Below are 20,735 nucleotides of genomic sequence, written 5' to 3'. Positions count from 1 at the left end.
CTAAATGAAAGGTGGGCATTTGCTTTCAGGTAACCCAATGTAAAATCTTTTTGCAACCAGATTAGTGACATCCAAGGGTTAACTGCTTGGGTTTAGAAAACTGGGTGTGGGGGACACACATGGCATGGTATAAAATTCATTCTATTCCAATGTGTTCCAATCACATCCTGTCTTGGGCAACCAGAAGTTGCTCAGTACAGAACCAGTGGCAGTATTCCAATTTACAGGTGTGATCCCACTAAGCGGGCATCCCAGGGTTGTCTATTAAAGTGAATGACTGCCTTCCTTAAACTATAACCTCTCAGTGGGCATGGTGGTACTTGCCTTTAATCCCAGTACTCAGGAGGTAGAGACAGAGGGTTGCCATGAGTTAGAGAACAACTTGGACTATATATTGAATTCCAGACTAACCTAGACTGCAGTATGAGAATCTGTTTGAAAAAACAAAAACCCTCTGAATGTGGAGCTAACCAGTGAGTTCCTGATCAGCTTGGGCTAGAATGAGACCTTGACTTACAAAAACAAACAAACAAGCAACACCACCAAAAAAAAAAAAAACAAACCAGGAGCTGGAGAGATGGCTCAGCTGTTAAGGCACTTGCCTGCAAAGCCTAATGACAGCGTTTGATTCCCCAGTTCACATGTAAAGCCAGATGTACAAAGTGGTGCATGCATCTGGAGTTCATTTGCAGCAGCTAGAGGCCCTGGAGCACCCATTATCTTTCTCTTTCTCTCTAAGCTTGCAAATCAATAAGTTATTATTTTAAAATGAACAAAACTGTGAGCTGCCAAGCCACTTGTGCTCCCCAGCCCCATGCCTTGTACAAGGGAAGCCAATAAACCATGAGTGTATCCTCCTTCCTTCTAGCTAGATCCAGAAATTTAGTCAACTGCAGTTCTAGGATGCTTGGCCCTTAACTAAAGTGTAAATGCAATGAACAAGGGAGGAGGGGGCTGCTTTAGATATGTTGGAGTACTTTCCAGTCTGATTGGCTGGGGTAGGGGCAGGAGTAGAGATGGAAATAGGTTTTTGTTTTTTTTTTTTTTTTTTTTGAAGTTTTTTAGTTTTTCATGGTAGGGTCTTTTTCTAGCTCAGGCTGACCTGGAATTCACTGTGTAGTCTCAGGGTAGCCTTGAAAACTCAAGGTGATCCTCCCACCTCTGCCTCCTGAGTGCTGAGATTAAAGGCATGTGCCACCATGCCCGGCCTAGAGGTGGGATAGTTTTGAACAAGATTTTCTGTTACCTGAAACATACACGCGCGCGCGCGCGCACACACACACACACACACACACACACACACACACACACACTCACACAGCTACAGGTTTTAAGCTGCCGTGGATTCAAAGAGTCCTGAGTTCAAGTTCTAAGTCCCAACGCAATGGGTTGTGGGCCCACTATAGAAATGCCCTTTCTGTGTATCCCTCAGTTTCCTGCTCTGTAAAACGTGAACCACGAGGATGGGTTTTCTGTCCCAGGCCAGCCCCACTCTCAAGACCTGAGCCTCGGGCACTCTTCTAGAAAGGGGCGTACGTACATTTCAGGGCACTGGGGGAAAGGTAGAAGAATATCAAAAAGAAGCGTTCTCAAGAGTCCTGGATGGACTGAGCATGAAAGTGGAAACCACCAGTATTAGCGCAGTTCCCTCACTCCAGCTCTGCCTGTTGCCACACAACACCACTTGGTGGTATGTACAAAACTGGTCAGGTCTTCTGTCGCTGCTCCCTGGAAATCCAGTCACACTAGACGAGACGGAATGTGCAGGGCGCAGAGGGAGGGGTCCTTTGCGCGAAACTGCTCAAGTTTCCCTGGGGCCTCCGGATAGTCTGCAAAGTCACTTCGGAGGAAAGGCCACAGAGCGAGCGCGAAGTGGCTCTTGCGATCCGAGACACCCCCTCCTAGAGAAGTTCCCCTCCCTCTAGCCCGGCGCGGAGTGAAATCTTAGAAGCCGAGGCTGCCGGGTTTGAACGGAATGCCGGAGTCGGTGGAAGCCGGAGCCGGTCCTCTCGAAGGTCAGCGAGTTGTTTTGAGTTTTCCTACCCGGAAGCGGGGGGCAGGGAGGAGAGGACGCCCGGGCCCCAGAGACCCCGCGTCAGAGCAGAAATTGTTTGTGCTCCGGAACAGGCAGTGCAGCGGAAGCAGCGACGGGGGCGGGTCACGTGCGGCGGTGGCCGCGCAGCTGGCGAGGGAGCCCGGCTGGGACCGGGGCAGGGACGGGGCGGGGGCGTCGCGGGGCGGCCGCTTTGGCTGCCGCGGAAGGTAGAACCCGAGTAGACGAAGCGCCCGGGAGCGAGAGGCACCCCGAGCTCAGGGCGAGGGAGGCGTCCGGGTGTGGGAGCCAGGGCGCTGGGCGCTCCGCTGCGTACGGCGGGGGCTGGAGGAGGATCGCGGGGGGCGGGGGACCGATATAGCCACCCCCCAGGGAAAAGCCAGACCCACGCGGAGATCTGCGGGCGTCTGAACCCCGAGAATGAAGGCGCCGCTCTTGTAGCCGCCGGCCTTGTTTGCTTTTTGCACGCAAATGCTGGAACGACCGGAACCGCCATCCCAGCTTGAGTCCCACCCTCGGGGTGGGTGCGTCCCCTAGCGCGACTCCCCTGCCAAAGGACTGAGGCGAGGGAGGGCTGCAGAGGTGGCTCCGCGGGGATGCGAATCGGGGGGTGCACCCGCCACATTTACGCCCCCCTCCCCCTGGAGGTGGCACCGGAAAAACGAGGGCGATCTCTGGGCCTCCCTGGGGGTGTCGGGCCGCAGAAACCGTCGGCGCCACCGTGAAGGCGAGGCTGGCCTCGTGGCCAGCCGAGAGGGTCTCACGCTTTTCCAAAGTGGAAGGGAAAGGACACAAACTTGACCATCCAGAACCCTCGGGAACACCTCACTTTGGTATCCCTCTACCTTTGCCCCTGTGGCCTGAAATGTATGCCACTTCCTAGGACAGTGCCCGAGGCTCAGGTCTTGAGAGTGGAGTAGTGTGGGCTGACCTGGGACAGGAAACCCATCTTAGGGTTAGAACTGTTGTCTATCAAAGACCCCCCCCACACACACCCCGCACCACCATCGGGGAAGGGTGGTTCTTCCGGAGGTGAGGGCGAGGGGCGGTGGGTGGCTTCGGAACTGACAGTGGTAGCCCTAGTTCTTTTAATGCGATCTGGCTTGGGCGAGGGTCCTGAGCCATCGTGTTCGCGTCCGCAGACACTGCACCTCGGTTCGCTATAATGTCTGCTTGCTGTCGCGGCGGCGTGTGCTGCGCAGTCTGGGACGACGTGAGACGCCATTTGCATTCCCCCTCCCTCCTGCAGGTTGGTGGGGGCGGGAGTGTCGCCCTCCGCGGCAGCGTATTCCTGGCAGTGACACTGATTAGATGCTGTGTCGTTACGTGCATAGAATCGGGGTGGGCCTTCACCTCTCCTGTGCGCCACACACTTTCTAGTGGAAAAGTTGCGGGTTTCCCCTCCCTCCCGCCCCTCTCGCAGCACAGCTGCTGTCTCCAGGGTGGAATTAGGAGAGCATGTTTGCTCAGCCCTGGGAGAGAGGATATCGCCGGCGCTGGGAGGCCGCCGGGCCGAGGCCGCGAAAATCCAGCCCTGGCTTTGCGTCGAGCTGCCGAGTGCGGCGCTTCCGCGCGCCCGACCAGCCGAGGCCTGGTTTCCATCTGCCCCTTCTGCCTCCGTGTTAAGTTCGCCGGGGAAAACCCAACGATCCGTGCAGAGCCCCTCGGAGGAGAACCACCCCACCCCCCAGCGTGATCCTGACCGATGGAAAAAATGACAGTATAGGTCAGAGCAGGCTGCCCGGGAGTATTAATGTGGCTGCCTTCTCGGTGCTAGGGGAGGATGGGCGGCTCGCCAGGAAACCGCCGGAGGAGGAGCCACGAGGGCCGCCTGACCCCTCCCTGGCTAGAAAACGTGAATTCCCTGTGGGACCAAACAAATGTGGTCTGACGGCCTCGGAACTTGGCCAGTTAAATACAGCTTCCCCGTGTATGTTCCAAGTGAGATCTATCCTCTACCTACCCCAATCAAATACACGTTGAGTCAGTTAAAAATACGGTGATAACAGGTTAATCGGTAGATGCGAACCTTGCTCTCTGCTTAGTATTAAAACGCGTCTGCTGGAGGCGCCGGGCTCAGCACCATTATCTTGGCATGGCCTAAGAAGGCGAGGTCTTCTTTGCACTCCACCTTCTAGAACCTTTAATTAATAGAACTCTAAGATATTATTTTAGTTGTAGTTTCTATTTGAGGTGGCTTCCTCCTTGCAAACTCCCGCCTGGGGTTGTTTGTTCTTAAGCTTTTACAGCCCACGATTTTCTCTTGCCTTTTTCTTTTCCTGCGTACGTGCGGGAAGGAGGAGGGCGCTGTGCCCTGAGATGCTGCCTTCCTCGGACTCTCCCTCACCCACCACACGGCCTGGGGGCAAGGAAAACATGAACTCTCCGGTGGTGCTCGAAAACTGGAATTCGGATTTAGGGCTGCGGAATTGATCCACCTTGGGGGGGGGGTAGGTCGGCTGAGGCTGAGCGAGCGTGGGGGGCTTCTGGGGGATGTTCAGGGCAAGCCCTTGAGGTGACCCTGAGGTCTCAGGAGCAAACCTTGGAGGTGGCGGTGTCCTTTGTCTTTCGAGGGCTGGCAGCCTGGCACGCACAGTTTAGATAAGGATCTACTGAGCCACAGCGCATCGCCAGCACTTTTAAGGGATTAGGCCATTGATAGACAGTAGCCTAAGAAAGCAAGGGAAAGGTTATTTGCCTTGGTCTTCCAAAAGGAAAAGGCAGTCTTATCTAATGAATTATGAGTGACTTCTCCTGCCGTCATGCTGGATATGGTAATGGGAGCCTTTCTGAAACCAGAAATAGGACAGCTAGGATCCTGAGCCCATACGAAGTACTTGCATTTGGGTGTCAGTAAAGTGTGGCTCCCCAATAGCAGGCGACTTGACTTTTGCTCAACTCCTCCAAGAACTGACTTATAATAGGAGTCATAAAAATGGAAGAGCATGCTAGAGGTCCAGTGTTGTTCCCTTGATTGTAGGGTGTGTGGGTAATATTGCCTAAGCCCTAACTAGAACTGGACATTAATTCAGGCTACATGAGTGCCAGAAAAGTACAGTCTTGGAGCTGTGTTTGTAGTTCAGCTGGTAGAGTGCTTGCCTAGCGTGTGTTCAATCCCACGCCTCACATGAACTAGGTATAGTGACACACTCAGGAGGTGGAGGCAGGCGGATCAGAAATTCAAGGTTCAGAGTTCAAGTTCTCCAGACTGGGAAGATAGCTCCAGGGTTAAAAGTGCTTGCTTGCAAAGCCTGACAGCCTGGGTTCTATTTCCCCAGTACCCACATAAAGTCAGATGTACAAAATGGCACTTGTGTCTGGAGTTTGTAAAGGCAAGAGGCCCTGGGCCCATAGTTTCTCTTAAATGTTAAAAAAAAAAAAAGAGCTGAGTGTGGTGGTGCACACCTTTAGCTCCAGCACTCTATCAGAGGTAAGAGGATCACTGTGAGTTCGAAGCCACCCTGAGACTACATAGTGAATTCCAGGTCAGTCTGAGATAGAGTGAAACCTTACCTTGAGAAACCAATAAAATAAAATAAAAATAAAAACAGTAGGGTGTGGTGTCACACACCTTTAATCCCAGAACTCAGGAGGCAGGTAGGAGGATCATGGTGAGTTCGAGGCCAGCCTGAAACTACATAATGAATTGCAGGTCAGCCTAGACTAGAGTGAAACTCTACCTTGGAAAAAAATAGTTCAGGTTCTCTGCTACCACCTATGAGTTAGCCTTTGAGATCCCATCACCAAAACAAACAAAAAGGCACTCTCAGGGCATGGTGGCTCATGTCTGGAATCCCAGCTCTTGGGAGACTGAACCCAGCCTAGACTACTGTGAAACCCTGTCTCTTAACAAAACAAACAAAAAACCCACTGCACGTCCAGCCATGTTCATGGATAGTTTGAATACATTTTGCCTTAACACTTCTGTGGGCAATAACAGTGCCCTTTCCATCCTACCTAAACCACATAGACCCCCAGGAACTTTAACCTGGATGGATAGGTTTCCTGTGTTTCTTACTCCCCCTTTCCATCCATAGGGGGTAACAAATCATAACAAACACAGGTAGCACTGTATTGGATGCAGTAGCACTGTACTGGACACAATAGCACTGTATTGGATACACACTTACGTATGGAAACATGTTATCCTCACAACCACCCCATTATGAAGTGGACACTAAGATTGACCTTGTTTACACATGAGGACACTGAAGTCCAGAACTGTTAAGCAGCTTGCCCAAAACCACAAAGTTTGGGATAGACCCTAAATGGGCTAAAAAGAGAGCTGTGTTACATCTCCTGCGCTGTAGCATTGGTTCACAGCGGTGAGCTATCTAGTGGGTGTTTAAAAGAGAATGAGTGGACTTCAATCTTCCAAAGGAGTATGTGATTTAAAAAAAAAAAGGACTCGAAGACCCATCATTTGACTACTATTTTCCAAAGGGACCGTTCAGAACAAGGTACCTAAGCACGTGACTGTGCTCCGTTGCCCGGTCAGAAAAGGTGGTACGATAGGCCCTGACCCACCTAACCGCGTAGCATCCCGCGGTCCAGTCTACCGGAGGTGATTAGCGGCGGGGGGAGGTGCAGCCGATTGCCCAGGAGCCCCTTATCAGCGAGCGTCAGTAGTCCTGTGCAGCGCAGCAAAAACGTTGCCTGCAGTGGCGGCTGGTCCGTGCGGGTCGGCGGGCCGGTAGCGCGCCCTGGGCTCCTCCCACCGAGCTGGCTGGATGCACAGCAGCGACTCCGGAAGCTCGGTGCTTCTCTCTGTTAGCGCCCCACGGCGGGGTGGACAGCCTAGTTCCTCAAGCCCAGTTGACACTGCTCTGAGTGACCCATACTCCCGCGGTCCTCCCTAACCCCGGTTCACCAGCTTCGGGGCGCGCGCGCACACACGCACAGCGCGGATCCAGTCGCGCAGCTCGTCTCCAGGGCCTCCGGGTTTCCCTTCCTGCTCCCGGTTCACACCGGCGCTTCGGCAGCCCGCGGCGCTGCTCTGCGGCGCCGCCGAAGGGTCCAGGCGGAGCAGCCGCTCTGCTCTTGCCCTCCCCAGCGTCTGTGCGCACGCTGGTACCCCTTGGGGCACGCAGCCAAGTCCGTGGATCCTCATGGCGCCCGTGATGATGGGGTGGCTACTGGTGAGGATCTGTTCGCTCCATGTTTCAGAGTGACCTGGGAGTCAAAGGGGGCACTTGGCGGTCGGACCCGCGCGTGGATGAGCGAGGGTACACATCTCATCGAGCGCGAAGGCTGGCTTAGCCTCCCTCCTCCAGCCACCGCTAGTAGGAGTCTGCCCTGCACAGTTTGTGTTGGCCGCCGCGTGACACCAGTGTGTTCCCTGGGCCAGTGGGTGTGGGTGTGGGTGTGTGTGTGTCCCTACCCTCTCACGCTTTGCCTCTGAGCTCTCCGACCCGGGATTCGGCGGTTGGGCGGCCCTGATGCCCCTGTGGCCCAGGCCACCTCAGGGGGCCCGGTGGCGGGAGGTGGGAGTGAGACCCAGCAGCGCTAGCTGCAGCTTCCCCCGCGCGTTTCAAGGCAGAGCACACGCCTTTCCCGGAACCTTGAAACCCAGGGGAGCCGCTGCCATCTTCGCGTGACGAGCAGCGAGACGCCGGTGATTGTTTCTTTCCGGCTGCGTCCCTGGTTGCGACTCTACTTTCCACTAAGCTGAAAGAGTAAAACTGGGGGTGGAGGCCCAACTGCGCTCTCCAGGTTCGTGATGGCCTCCCAGGGTGTGCCCTCTACCTCCCCCTCCCCAATCACTCATCGCCGTAGATAGAGGATTGGGGACTAGGGATCACATGTCTCGGTTTCCATCTGCTTTGACTCAAATCTCAGGGTTTAATGGGAAGAGGGGCACATATTGTCGAAGCCACCAAACTCCTATCTCACTCCCACCTAGGGATTAAACCTAAACGCAGGAATCCCCCCACCCACACCCGGGACTAATCCTTCCTGGCCTCCTGGGCTCACAGGTCCATAAAACGTGTCCGGCACCGATCAGAGGGTCTGCAGAAATACTTTAAAACGGTGCTCCCGGGCTGAGTGGTGAAGTAAACAGTCAATCCGTGAGGTTTGCAGGCTGTGAAGGGAGCCACTTCAAGCGGGGGGGGAGGGGTTGGTCCATGCACACAAATCCCAACAAAGGATACAGCATTTTATTTAATTATTTATTTTGGTTTTTCGAGGTAGGGTCTTGCTCTAGCCCAGGCTAACCTGGAATTCATTTTGTAGACTCAGGCTGGCCTCGAACTCACAATCCTCCTAACTCTGCCTCCCAAGTGCTGGGTTTAAGGCGTTCGTCACCACGTCCGTCCTTTATTGTCTGTCTTTCTTCCCTTCCTTCCTTCTTTCTTTCTTCTTTCTTGAGGTAGAGTTTCACTCTAGCCTAGGCTGACCTGGAATTCACTATGTAGTCTCAGGATGGCCCCGAACTATTGGTGATCCTCATACCTCTGCCTCTCGAGTGCTGGGATTAAAGTCGTGTGTCACCATGCCCAGCAAAGGGATACAGCATTTAATTAAGATACACTGACCTGGGGAGGATCAGGGGCCCGCCTGATCAGGCAGATTTTACCTAGCTTCTCAATGAGGATGGCATCTAAAATTTGGGGCTGGAGGCAGCAGTCTCCTCATCTGTTAAATGGGAACATTAACACTCTCCTTGTCAGGTATGTTTCTGAGAACTTTATTAATAACCTGTTCTTTCACTGTGGTCACTGTTCAGTTAGTTTCTTACGTGGAAAACAGTGATTCACTGATTAAAAAGCAGCGGAAATAAGCTTGTCCTCAAATCCATGCAAAGATATGGTAGATATAATAAATCCAAACGCCACCTAGTATTTTGAAACTCCCCACCCCCATCATTTCCAATTAAGTTTCTGAAGTACTGGGAGAATCTCCCGAACGATCTAAGAAAAATCCCCTTCAAAATTGGGGATTAATAGGAATGAAAGGGGGCTTTTAAAATGGGTCAAGTCATATCTCTGAGAAGAAAACCAGAAGAAGAATACAAATTCAAAGTTGCTTTCTGGCTGCCCCCTTTTGTTAGTCTGGACAGCAGATACCCTTAGATGCTACACCCTCATGACCCTGGAAGTAGGCTATTGACAGGCTCTGACTGAGGTGATATTGTCATGTAGGATGAAGATAGTAAAGAAAGGTGATAACTTGTTTTAAATGAATATCAAAAGAAAGAGGTAGGCATTCTTTTTCATCCTGAAGGCCCAGAGCTCCCATAACAGGGTGTGGTGGGGGGGGAAGGGGAGGCCCCAGTAACCTTCAAACAAGCAAGACCTCCACACCATGACTGGCTCCTTACATAGCCTTGGGGATTTCAAGGGGGGGGGGGTGGAGGGACTCCCGCTGTGCCCACCACCCACCATCCTCTCCCTTCCAGGCTTTTGGGTCTCTGGCTAGGGTTCAGCCGCCTTCACCCCACAGTTCCTCGTTATGTGCCCTTCAGGGCCCTGGCACCTGACCTGGTTCCAGAGGCCTCCCCCAACATCCAGTCCAGGCTCTTCCCCCTAGTGATTCATTTAGCAGCAGCGCCGAAAGACTGTTTACCTCCGCAGCTCTGTGCGACTCGATCAGTGTAAAAAGCCCCAACACCAGAGCCGACCAGTAGGGGGGGATTGTCCTATAGATTATTTCTCCTCCCGGTTTTTGTTTTGTTTTGTGTTTTTTAAACCAGAAGGCTGGGTTGGAGAGGGGGTGGGGTGGCGTGTTGCTGCTGTTTTTTAAAACACAGTATTTGAAAGAGAAACAAAAGCCTTTTAGGAGGCACCTAGGCTTCTTTTACATATAAAAAGTGAAGCGAATACCAAGGGGTCCCCAGCAGTGATAAACCTAAGAGCTTGGCCAATTTCAACAATTAGCAGTTAATCTGTTTTCTACCATCAGCCAACAAGTTTTGAGGCTCAGAGGACCGAGAATTCCTTTTCCATTTCACAGAATTGAGCTTGGATCTGTTGGGTACATCTGAAGCTCTTAGTTTCTTTTACTGCAAATCCAGCTCTGCAAACCTCCGAGTCCCAGGTTGGAACACAGACTTCAGGCACGGAAAAGTCTCCTGGGTTACTGAGGACCCTCTGGCTGCATCACCCCTCATAACCTGGCCTAGTCTACTTGGTTTAGAGTTCTTCATGTTGATTTTCACTCCCTGATGTCACCCCCTCATGTTTGTTGCATATAGTGGGCCTCCAATAAATGAGCAGTAAACCAACAGAAACTAAAGTGAGGCTTTAGGCCTGGAAGGCAGCTTGACACTCTCCTCGCCCTTGGAAGCCCATCCAGGTGCCCAGGCCTTCCTTGGGCCACTGCAGTCTGTTCAGCTTCGCCTTGCGCAGGCCAGGGCGGGCGGGGGAGGCCAGGAGGCACGAAGCGCCTGGAGCCTGCACGATGATAAATATTGCGCAGACAGCCCATAAATAATTTGCATTATGTTCAGCTGACAACGCAGGGCGATTAATTTTAATAGCTACATATTTGCCTGGGCTGCTGCTTTCGTAGGCCCGTAATGAAAGGAGAGAGGCCGCCCTGGCTCTGTGTTCGTTGTCCCGGAAGGCTGGAGGAGCGGGAAAGCCTGAGTCGATGTCTCTCCCAGGCATATTAGGGGGTGGGGAGAACCTCGGTCCCTGGGCGCCTCTCGCCCAGTGTGCACTGTGTACAGGTGGGATGCGCCTGTGGCCCTAGTACCCCTCCCCGCCAGGCCTGGAGCAACAGGAACCACCATTATGACAATGCAATTTGCCTGGGTGCGGAGAGCCACTTGTGGACAGGTCGGGACATCCTCCAAGAGCCATGAGGTCCACTTTGGCTGTGGGGGAAGGTTGGCGTTTAACGTCTTCCAATTCCCCCGTGGGCCACAGTTCCCTCCGGGGCAGGGGCAAGGGACTAAACAAAGCCTGGAAACCTCACGTTCTGCCCTTTAGCGTTTGGTCCCGTGTCGCGTCCGTCCCCCCCCCCCCGCCCTCCTCCCACACCCTCCCGAGGCTTCCCGAGTTCCCGATTGTGAAGTGCGGTACACGTACAGGAAGAGAGGGCTCGGAAACGCTCTGTAAGAGACCAAGTGGGAAGGAGAACGAAGCGAGGGCGGAAACGGCGCAGGGGCCGCGAGGTCCCATGGTGGCCGGGTGCATTCGTGTACGTTTCGATGACAAAGCCCCGCCGCCACCAGCCAGCGCCTGGCGGCCAAAGCATGGTGGGGAGGAGGGGAGGGGAGAGCTTTCGCTCCGAAGGCGAGCTCTGGGAATCAAAGGTTCCCTGGAGAAAGAGTTCATTCCTGAGCCGGGGAGTCTCCGTGACCCGGCCAGGTGGAGCCAGCTGAAGCCAACACCTGTGTATTTGTCTTTTTGGAAACTGGAGAGCGTATCGATCATTACCATATTTTAATTGCCTTTCACAAAGGTCATCTGTAATTATGAGTTGCGAGGAAGGTTGGCCAAGGGGTCTGTACCCCTTTAGAGAGAGAGGGAGAGGGAGAGGGAGAGGGAGAGAGAGAGAGAGAGAGAGAGAGAGAGAGAGAGAGAGAGAGAGTGTGTGTGTGTGTGTGTGTGTGTGTGTGGCGCCGCTGAGACAATACGCCCACCTCTCATCCAAATGTCAATCCGAGGGTGTCCATGCGCGCCTGCGAGACGGTCACGACGTGTTGAATTCACGCAGACCAGGCTGTGTGCCCAATAAAAACCAAGCAGGCGGCAGAGGGCCGTGCAGACCCACTTTAAAAAAAAAAAAAGAAGGAAAGAAAGAAATGATGGGGAGAAGAGACTTGACAATAATAGCACGCAGCGGGATTCAATCAGGGCGGGAAGAAAAATGCATTTTCATTTCTAGGACCGCAGACTGTGTTTAATCCATCCGATCTCCCAAGAGCTTTTTATGCTCACGTGAAGTCCCCCTCCCCCCTAGGGACAGGTGCTGGGCACAGAAAGGCTTGGGACGTTCTGGGGTAGCCAGTTATTTTCATATTAATCTCTTCTCTTCTTTTAGCACGGTTGTCATTTACAGTGATGGGGAACATCCTTAACACGTCTGTTTTATGGGAAATGATACCAGGCTAACTGAAAAGCACGGAAAAAAGTTGAGGTTTTTAACTTTTGAAAATGTGCCTTTCCTAAGGTTATTTTTTTTTTTTTTTCTGCCCTTTCCTTGTCTTCTTTTTTAATCACTTTCAGAAACCATTGAGGCTGTTTGAACTTCCTTGGAGAGAGATGAGAAGTTGGGAAGTAGATGGAAGTTCAGGGATCTTTTAGGACAGTATTAGGTAGGTTGAAGGGTGTAGAGATCAGTGAAGAGATATTGGTCAGGGGTGGACAGCAGCCACTCTGAACTTGACTTTCTCAAAGGAACCTGTCATCTGTGAGTCACAGAGCTGTTTCTGGAAGTCCCACCTGATGGAGTTGGGGGGGGTGCTGGGGTCAGGCACCTTGGAGAATTGGAGGGTCTTGACTGGTTCTGCTTCCTGCCTGCCCCCACACCTGGCCTCCTGGCCCCACCAGCAGCCAGTTTTGCTGGGAGGAAGGCAGAGCCAGATGACTGGTCCAATCCCCCAGAGACTGCCTGGCTTTCTCCTCCCCTGTAATCATAACCAGATGCACTTAAACGCCTTTCATCAGAGGAAGCCCAGAGCCCTTTAACAGGCTTCAATGAAAGCCTTGGAAGGGCCTACTAGCCTGCTTGGTGTTGGGGCCTCTGTGCCCATTTCCCAGTTGAGTCAGCCTGGGGCTGCCAAATAGTCAGGGTCTAGTTCCTCCTCCAGTGACCCAGAGGCCAGGAAATTCTACCCAACCCTGCTGGATGTGTGAATATATACAGACCCTGCAGAAAGAAACAGGCATAGTGGGCTGGAGAGATGGCTTAGCAGTTAAGCGCTTGCCTGTGAAGCCTAAGGACCCCGGATCGAGGCTCGGTTCCCCAGGTCCCACGTTAGCCAGATGCACAAGGGGGCGCACGCGTCTGGAGTTTCTTTGCAGAGGCTGGAAGCCCTGGCGCGCCCATTCTCTCTCTCTCCCTCTATCTGTCTTTCTCTCTGTGTCTGTCACTCTCAAATAAATAAATTAATTAATTAAAAAAAAAAAGAAACAGGCATAGGAGGGAGGCCAAAAGCTAGTGCTTCAGAAAAGACAAGAAGAACAGACTTGTGAGAAGCAACCTGAGAGGCTAAGAAATTTGAGGCAGGATGTAGGACAATGATGAAGACATTTAGAAGCGCTCCCAAAGTACCTGGGTCATTCCCACATCAAAGCTCAATGCCACTATATTACAATCTGTCTTGTCTCCCCTGCTAAATGCTGAATGCTCCACAGGTAGGGACTAATTTATCTTTACAGGCTGTGCATATGGCCGTGCACAAAATAAACCCTCAAAATGTTTGAGAGATAAAAGCTGTGGCAAAGAAAGCTCTGGAGCAGGGTACATGTGGCCTTAAAGAAAGTAGTTCTTGGGCTGGAGAGATGGCTTAGCGGTTAAGCGCTTGCCTGTGAAGGCTAAGGACCCCGGTTCGAGGCTCGGTTCCCCAGGTCCCACGTTAGCCAGATGCACAAGGGGGCGCACGCGTCTGGAGTTCGTTTGCAGAGGCTGGAAGCCCTGGCGTGCCCATTCTCTCTCTCTCCCTCTATCCGTCTTTCTCTCTGTGTCTGTTGCTCTCAAATAAATAAATAAATAAAATTAAAAAAAAAAAAAGAAAGTAGTTCTTTCCCAGTGGTGTTTGACCTCTCTAAGGTTTAGCTTACCTGTTATCTGTAACGTAGGCATGAGAATGCCCATGTCACAAGAATGAGAAAAGATCAATAAGTTATTGCACGGAAAGCACCAAGGAGGTTATGATAAACTCTTAGTGAATGAATGCTGTGCCATTGGTCTTGAAGGAGAAAGGGGGAAGATTTGGGCTGAGATCGTTGGAAATGCCAGAAAGAAGGTGCAAGTCTCATTGGCCAGGAATTTTCTTACTATGTGTGAGGTCCTGGGGTGGATTAAGAAAGAATTACTTGGAGCTGGGCGTGGTGGCGCACGGCTTTAATCCCAGCATTCAGGAGGCAGAGGTAGGAGGATCGCCGTGAGTTCGAGGCTACCCTGAGATGACAGAGTTAATTCCAGGTCAGCCTGGACCAGAGTGAGACCCTACCTCGAAAAACCAAAAAGAAAATAAAAAAGAAAGGAAGGAAGAACTACTTGGGCTGGAGAGATGGCTTAGTGGGTAAGGTGTTTACTTGCAAAGCCTAAGGACCTAGGTTCAATTCCCCAGAACCCACATAAGCAAGATGCACACGGTGGCATCTGGAGTTTATTTGCAGTGGCTAGAGGCCCTGGTTCACCCATTCTCTCTCTCTCTAATAAATAAAGAAAATAACTTTTTTTAAAAGAAAGAATTGCTTCTAGGCACTGGAGAGATGCCGTAGTGGTTAAGGTGCATGCCTGTGAAGACTAAGGACCAAGGTTTAATTTCCCCGGTGCCCATGTAAGCCAGATGCACAAGGTGGTTCATGCATCTGGAGTTTGTTTGCAGCAGCTAGAGGACCTGCACTGTAGCGTGAATATGCCAGCCTGGGGAACAGGGTGAGAAACCCTGTCTCAAAAAAAAAAAAAAATTGTATCTGGGGAGATGGCTTAGTGGTTTCAAAGCCTAGCAGCCCAGGGTTCAATTCCCCAGTTGCTCACATAAAGCCAGATGGGCATTTATTTGCAGTGGCAACAGACCCTGGGCACGTTCATGCATGCACACACACAAAATATAAAAACAAGGCCAGGCATGGTGATGGCAAGAGACCCTGGTGACACACAAAAATAAAATATAAAAACAAGGCCAGGCATGGTGGTACATGCCTTTAGTTGCAGCAAGCCTTCAAGTGAAACATTTGGGAGGCTGAGGTAGGAGGCTTGCTGTGAATTCAAGGCCAGCCTAAGACCACATAGGTCAGCCTGGGTTAAAAGGAGACCCAACCTCGAAAAAAAAAAAAAATTACATATATGTATGTGTGTGTGTGTGTGTGTGTGTGTGTGTGTGTGTGTGTGTATGTATATAAACATGTATATTGGAGCCACTGGCAGGCAGCTGCAAAGCCGTGACCTCTTGGAGGAAGCTTTGCTAGTCTTTGGTCTAAGCTTCTTGGGGAGGGGCAGGTCCCAGGCCCTTTGACTTCCCTGTACAGAACTGACTTGTAGTTGGGCCTGGACTGTGCACTTTGTGCCAGCCAGGCAGCGAGAGATGAGTGGGTGGCAGATAATGCCCGTTGGTACTGGCTTTTTGTGAAAGAAGTGTCCCCTCACCGTGGACCTCTACTTGCCTGTCATGGTTGAACAGTATTTTTGGCAAGCCCATCCCTTAGCATTAGACAGGGTAAGGACAAAAGGCTGCCTGCTTCCTTTTACTGCACCACCTATACTGGCTTTTTCAAAGTAGCTCCCCATTTCCCATCTCCTCCCCAACTCTACTCCCATCACAGACTCCCACAGTTTGGCTAGTTTTTCTCCCCACTGCAGCTTGTTTCACTTGCAGTGCCAGAGATCAAACCCAGAGCTTCACAAAGTATAGGCAACAGTTCTCCCAGCCTATCTCCCTCCCTGCTTTTATCTTTGCACTGCTGGGAATCCAACAACTCAGGGCCTTGTGCAAGTCAGCCTAATGTTCTATCACTGAGCTCCATCTTCAGCATGTAAAAAATTATTTATGCGCCCAGCATGGTGGCACACCTCTTTAATCCCAGCACTTGGGAGGCAGAGGTAGGATTCCTATGAGTTCAAGGCTACCCTGAGACTCCGTAGTGTATTCCAGGTCAGCCTGGATCAGAATAAAACCCTACCTCGAAAAACTTTAATTTTTGTTTTTGTTTTTGTTTTCCGAGATAGGGTCTCATTCTAGTCCAGGCTGACCTGGAATTCACTATGGAGTCTCAGGGTGGCCTCGAACTCACGGTGATCCTCCTACCTCTGCCTCCCGAGTGCTAGGATTAAAGGCATGCGCCACCACGCCCGGCAAAAAACTTTAATTTTTTAAAAAATATTTGTTTATTTGAGAGAGGAAAAGAGAACAAACACGAGCACACCAGGGACCTCTTGCCATTTGGGAGCTTGTTTGGAGGTTCTAGCAGGGGAGCACAGCTACTCTCATACCCTTGATCGAAGACGGGTCCTCCTCGATTCAGGGAAGGCTGCAGCTTCAAGAGAGACACCCATGTAGCAGTGAGGGAGGAAGGAGACACCCACCCGCCTAGCCAGCCAGATCGGCCGAATCAACCCTGGTGATCAATGGGGTGACAGATGTCACAGCCAGATCACCCTCACATCCCCTCTTGCCATTTGAAATGAGCATGGGTACTGGAGAATCAAACCCCTGTCAGCAGACTAGACTTTGCAAGCAGACACCATTCTTCCAGCCCCTCCCCACTTTGTATTTTGAAGAAGAGACTCCCTGTAATCCAGGCTGACCTCAAACTCATGGCAATCCTTTTACCTCAGCCTCCCAAATGCTGAGATTAAAGGTGTGAGCCATGCTACCTGGCTTTATCCCCAGCATTTTAAGTGCCTGGCGTTACATGTTTATTGGGGAATCTAACCCAGGTCAGTAGGCTTTGCAAGCAGGTGCCTTTAACCACTGAACCATTGCCTCAATCCATCCCCAGCATTTTAAAAGACAGACAAGGGCTGGGGACATGGTTAAAGGAGCTTGCTTGCAAAGTAAGTCTGATAGCCCAACTTTGAGGCTTCAGTATCCACATAAAGCCAGATGCACAAAATTGGTCCATGCATCTGGAGTTCATTTGTAGTGGCAAGAGACCCTGGCATGCCTAATTCGCTCTTTGCAAATCAATAAATTAAAATATTATGAAACAAAACAAAAAATATTGTAAAGCATAAAAAGGGGACTGGAGAAATGGCTTAGCAGTTAAAGCACTTGCCAGCAAAGCCAAAGGACCCAGGTTAAATTCCCAAGCACCCATGTAAAGCCAGATGCATAAGGTGATACATGCATCTGTAGTTTGTTTGCAGTGATAGAAGCCCTGGCACACCCATCCCTTCCCTCCTTCTTTCCTCCCCACCCCTTTCTGTCTCTCTGCCTCTTTCTCTCTCAAATAAATAAATAAATAAATAAATAAATAAATAAATAAATAAATTTTAAACAGAATGGAACTGGGCGTGTTGGAGAAGTGAGGAAGAAAATGAAAGCTGGCATAGTGGTGCATGCCTTTAATCCCAGCACTCTGGAGGCAGAGGTAGGAGAATCACTGAGTGCAAGGCCATCCCGAGACTATATAGTGAATTCTAGGTCAGCCTGGACTACAGTGAGACCCTACTTCAAAAGACCAAAGAAAAGAAGAGAGAAAGAAAGAAACGAAGGAAGGGAGGAAGAAAGAGAGGGAGGGGAAGAAAATGAAGTATATTGGCACACCTACCAACAGCTCCCCTTCCATTGAGACATAAGCATCTTCAAGGGGAGACAACAAGACCATGGAGGGGAAGAGAGTATGTGAGAGAGCAAAGTGCTCGCTTTCTGTCGCTCCCCTGTGCACTGATGTAGGTCCGGAGGGAACAACAGGGTCCTTTGAAGCAGATTCTTTTAGGAGAGAGTTGAGATCCACTTTGAGGAAGACAGGGTTCACTATCTTACCAGGATTTTCATAAAGATCAAAATGCTGTGGACTGGGTATGGTGGTATATGTGGGTAATCCTAACCCTTAGAAAGTGCAAGCACATGTATCATGAATTTATTCAAGGCCATTCTGGGCTACATATGGAGACCTTGTTGCAAAACAAACTAAAATGGAGTATTTGATTTATGATTACAAATACCCCGCCCTCTCCCTTTAAATTTTTCCCCCTTTGTCTTTTTATAGTGTTGGAGATGGAACCCAGGGCCTTATGCATGCTAGGCATATACTTTACCTCTGAGCTACAGGCCCAGCCACACTTTGTTTTGGGGTTTTTTTTGTTTTTTTTTTTTTTTTTGTTTGTTTGTTTTGTTTGATGAGGTAGAGTTTCACTCTAGCTCAGGCTGTCCTGGAATTTACTATGTAGTGTCAGGGGGGCCTCCAACTCACAGTGATCCTCCTACCTCTGCCTCCTGAGTGCTAGGATCCAGTGCACCTTCTCTTATGGCTTAAGCAACATACTGTGAAATGGATTTATCCTATGGCATGTGAGGGGTAGGGGAACGCAGAAACAATTTCTTTCTGCTCATGGGTTCTATGGGCCTGAAATTTGCTGGAAAGATTCAACAGCTTGGGGCTCGAATCATGTGGTAGCATCTCAACGCACATGCCTAGCTGTTGGCTGGGCCCTGAGCTGTGGGCTCTCCACAAACATGGGACTGTCCATGTGGCCTGGACTCCCTCACAGCATAATGGCTAATAAGTAGTAGATCTGAGTTCCAGGCACCAAAAATAAGAGCTCTAGCAAATTAGGCCGAACTTGACTCACTCTCAGAAGTCATGCCATGTCACTTGTGTGTCACTAGTTATGACTTGTCACAGCTCACTGAGATTCTAGGGGAAGAGACATAGATCTTGCTTCTCAGTTGGGAGGAGTGACAATGAGCTTGTGGCCATTGGGGGAGCTGGGAAGCCATGGCAGGCACTCTGGAGAGCTAAGCTTAATTAGCAGTGGCTCTAAACAGAATAGTCTATGTTATAATAGATGCTTATACCCTCAAGAGGCCTCATAAATTATATGGGGGCAGGGGGAAGCAGAAAGCTAAAATTAGGCCAGCGTAAAAGAAATACAGCTATAAGGCAAATATGGATTTTATGAAAAAAAATAGAAAATATCAAAAGATAGCTCTCTGTGAGCTTGTCAAACATAGGAAGGACTGAGAAAGACTTGAGTGACGGGTTAGACAGACAGCTTTTTGGCTCTTCAGCATTGAAAAGGAAATGGTAATAGATGAAACCATCAAAGTCTACCACTGCCCACTGGCCATTCAGGGGGCAATGTGTGGCAATTCTTCCAGATCACCACCTCACCTCAATCTACAGATATCTTTAGATGGTCCAATGCTAGGAATATAGTTAATGCAGTTCTTAGAGTGTGGGGAAAAAAAAAAAGAAATCACTTGAATGCTTAATATTTGTGCTGTAACCCCAGATATGGATTTAACTATCCAGCATGGAGCACTGGTAAGATGGCTCAGTGGGTAAAGGCGCTTGCCAAACCTGTTGGCCTGGGTTCAATTCCCAAGCCACCCATGAAGTGGTTTAAGTGTCTGTTATTCCTTGTCAGCTGCAAGAGGCAAATGTACACACACACACACACACACACACATACACACACACAGAGAACAAATAAATCAATAACTGAATATCTAAATATCTAGCATGGATGGTGTTGTGACGGGAAGGGAGTGAGTACATCTCCCGGGCCCCAGGTTCCCATTATACTTGTTTCTAACCCCTGAATGGTGAGTTTGACTTCTAATTTCATGCTAGGGGTTTCACAGGCAGCATAATTGTATTTGCCTCTGCCTTTGATCTGCTATTTGATCTGCTATTTCATTGTGGCTCTGACTAGGAGACAGATAGAAACGTGGTACAAAAACATGATTTTGTTTGGCTTTGGAATTGGTGGTTATTATTTTCTCTGGCTCCCTTAAGAAGACACACCTTCCCTAAATCTGAAATTGAATCATTTTCCCATTTTTGTTTATTTTTATTTTTTATTTTATTTATTTATTTGAGAGCAACAGACAGACAGAAAGAGAAAGAGGCAGAAAGAGAGAGAGAGAGAGAGAATGGGTGCACCAGGGCCTCCAGGCACTGCAGACAAACTCCAGATGCATGTGCCATCTTAGGCGTCTGGCTTACCTGGGTCCTAGGGAATTGAGCCTTGAACGGGGTCCTTAGGTTTCACTGGCCAGTGCTTAACTGCTAAGCCATCTCTCCAGCCCTTTGCTATTTTTGAATATCCAAAAGGCATGTATGTCCTTTGGGTCACTTTCTCATCTCCAGGTGAAGATAACATTTTTAGCAAGGCTTTGGGGCATGCTGCTCATGTTTTAGATCTCAATGGGAGCTGAAGTCCTAGAGTTAGTGGAGAACCCCTGAGTAAACCCTGATGTCTTCATCCTTACCCCTTTCTGGTTTCCATCACAACTTTCCAGGATATATCTGGTTTACTCCAGCCTCCTTTGAGTTGATTTGGGTCTGCCGCACCAATGACTATGCTGAGAACCCAAGAAACCTAGATTCAGAAGGAACCTTGTGAGTCAGAACCAAGCAACATTCAGTGGGTAACCCCTGATATAAGCTGACTTCTCACAAGGGTCACTCCATCAGATTGTATAGTTTGCGTATTGCACAAGGATTCCCAGCCAAGGGGGGGGGGGAAGGGGTGAAAGCAGAAATTCACACCCAAGTTCTGCCTCTCATCAAGAAGAAAAGAGGGACCAGATGTGGTGCCACATACCTTTAGTCTTAGACTTTAATCCTGGATGAGGTAAGAGGATCACTGTGGGTTCGTGGCCAGCCTGGAACTACAGAATTCCAGGTCAGCCTGGGCTACAGTGAGACCCTATCTCAAAAAAAAAAAAAAAAAAAAAAAAAAAAGGAGGAGGAGAGAAGAGGAGCTGGAGAGATGGCTCAGAGGTTAAGGTGCTTGCCTGGAAAGCCTACAAACCCAGGTTCAATTCCCCAGTACCCATGTAAGCCAGATGCACAAGGTGGAACATGCATCTGGAGTTCATTTGCAGTGGCTA

At 50.2% G+C, this 20,735-nt stretch overlaps 1 protein-coding gene across 1 annotated transcript in view; it reads left to right on the top strand.

The window, feature by feature from the left end:
* The first annotated feature begins 1,833 nt into the window (after positions 1-1,833).
* Bcor (BCL6 corepressor) overlaps positions 1,834-20,735 on the top strand; it is a 138,232-nt gene continuing 119,330 nt past the window's right edge. Inside the window, exon 1 of the mRNA XM_045140102.1 lies at positions 1,834-2,015. The gene's annotated coding sequence lies outside the window, so the exon portion shown is untranslated. The remainder of the gene's footprint in view (positions 2,016-20,735) is intronic.

Source organism: Jaculus jaculus, chromosome X (assembly GCF_020740685.1).
Source record: "Jaculus jaculus isolate mJacJac1 chromosome X, mJacJac1.mat.Y.cur, whole genome shotgun sequence".
Taxonomy (NCBI): Eukaryota; Metazoa; Chordata; class Mammalia; order Rodentia; family Dipodidae; genus Jaculus; species Jaculus jaculus.
The sequence above is the reverse complement of the archived record's forward strand: the minus strand, read 5'-3'. Positions and strand labels throughout refer to the sequence as shown.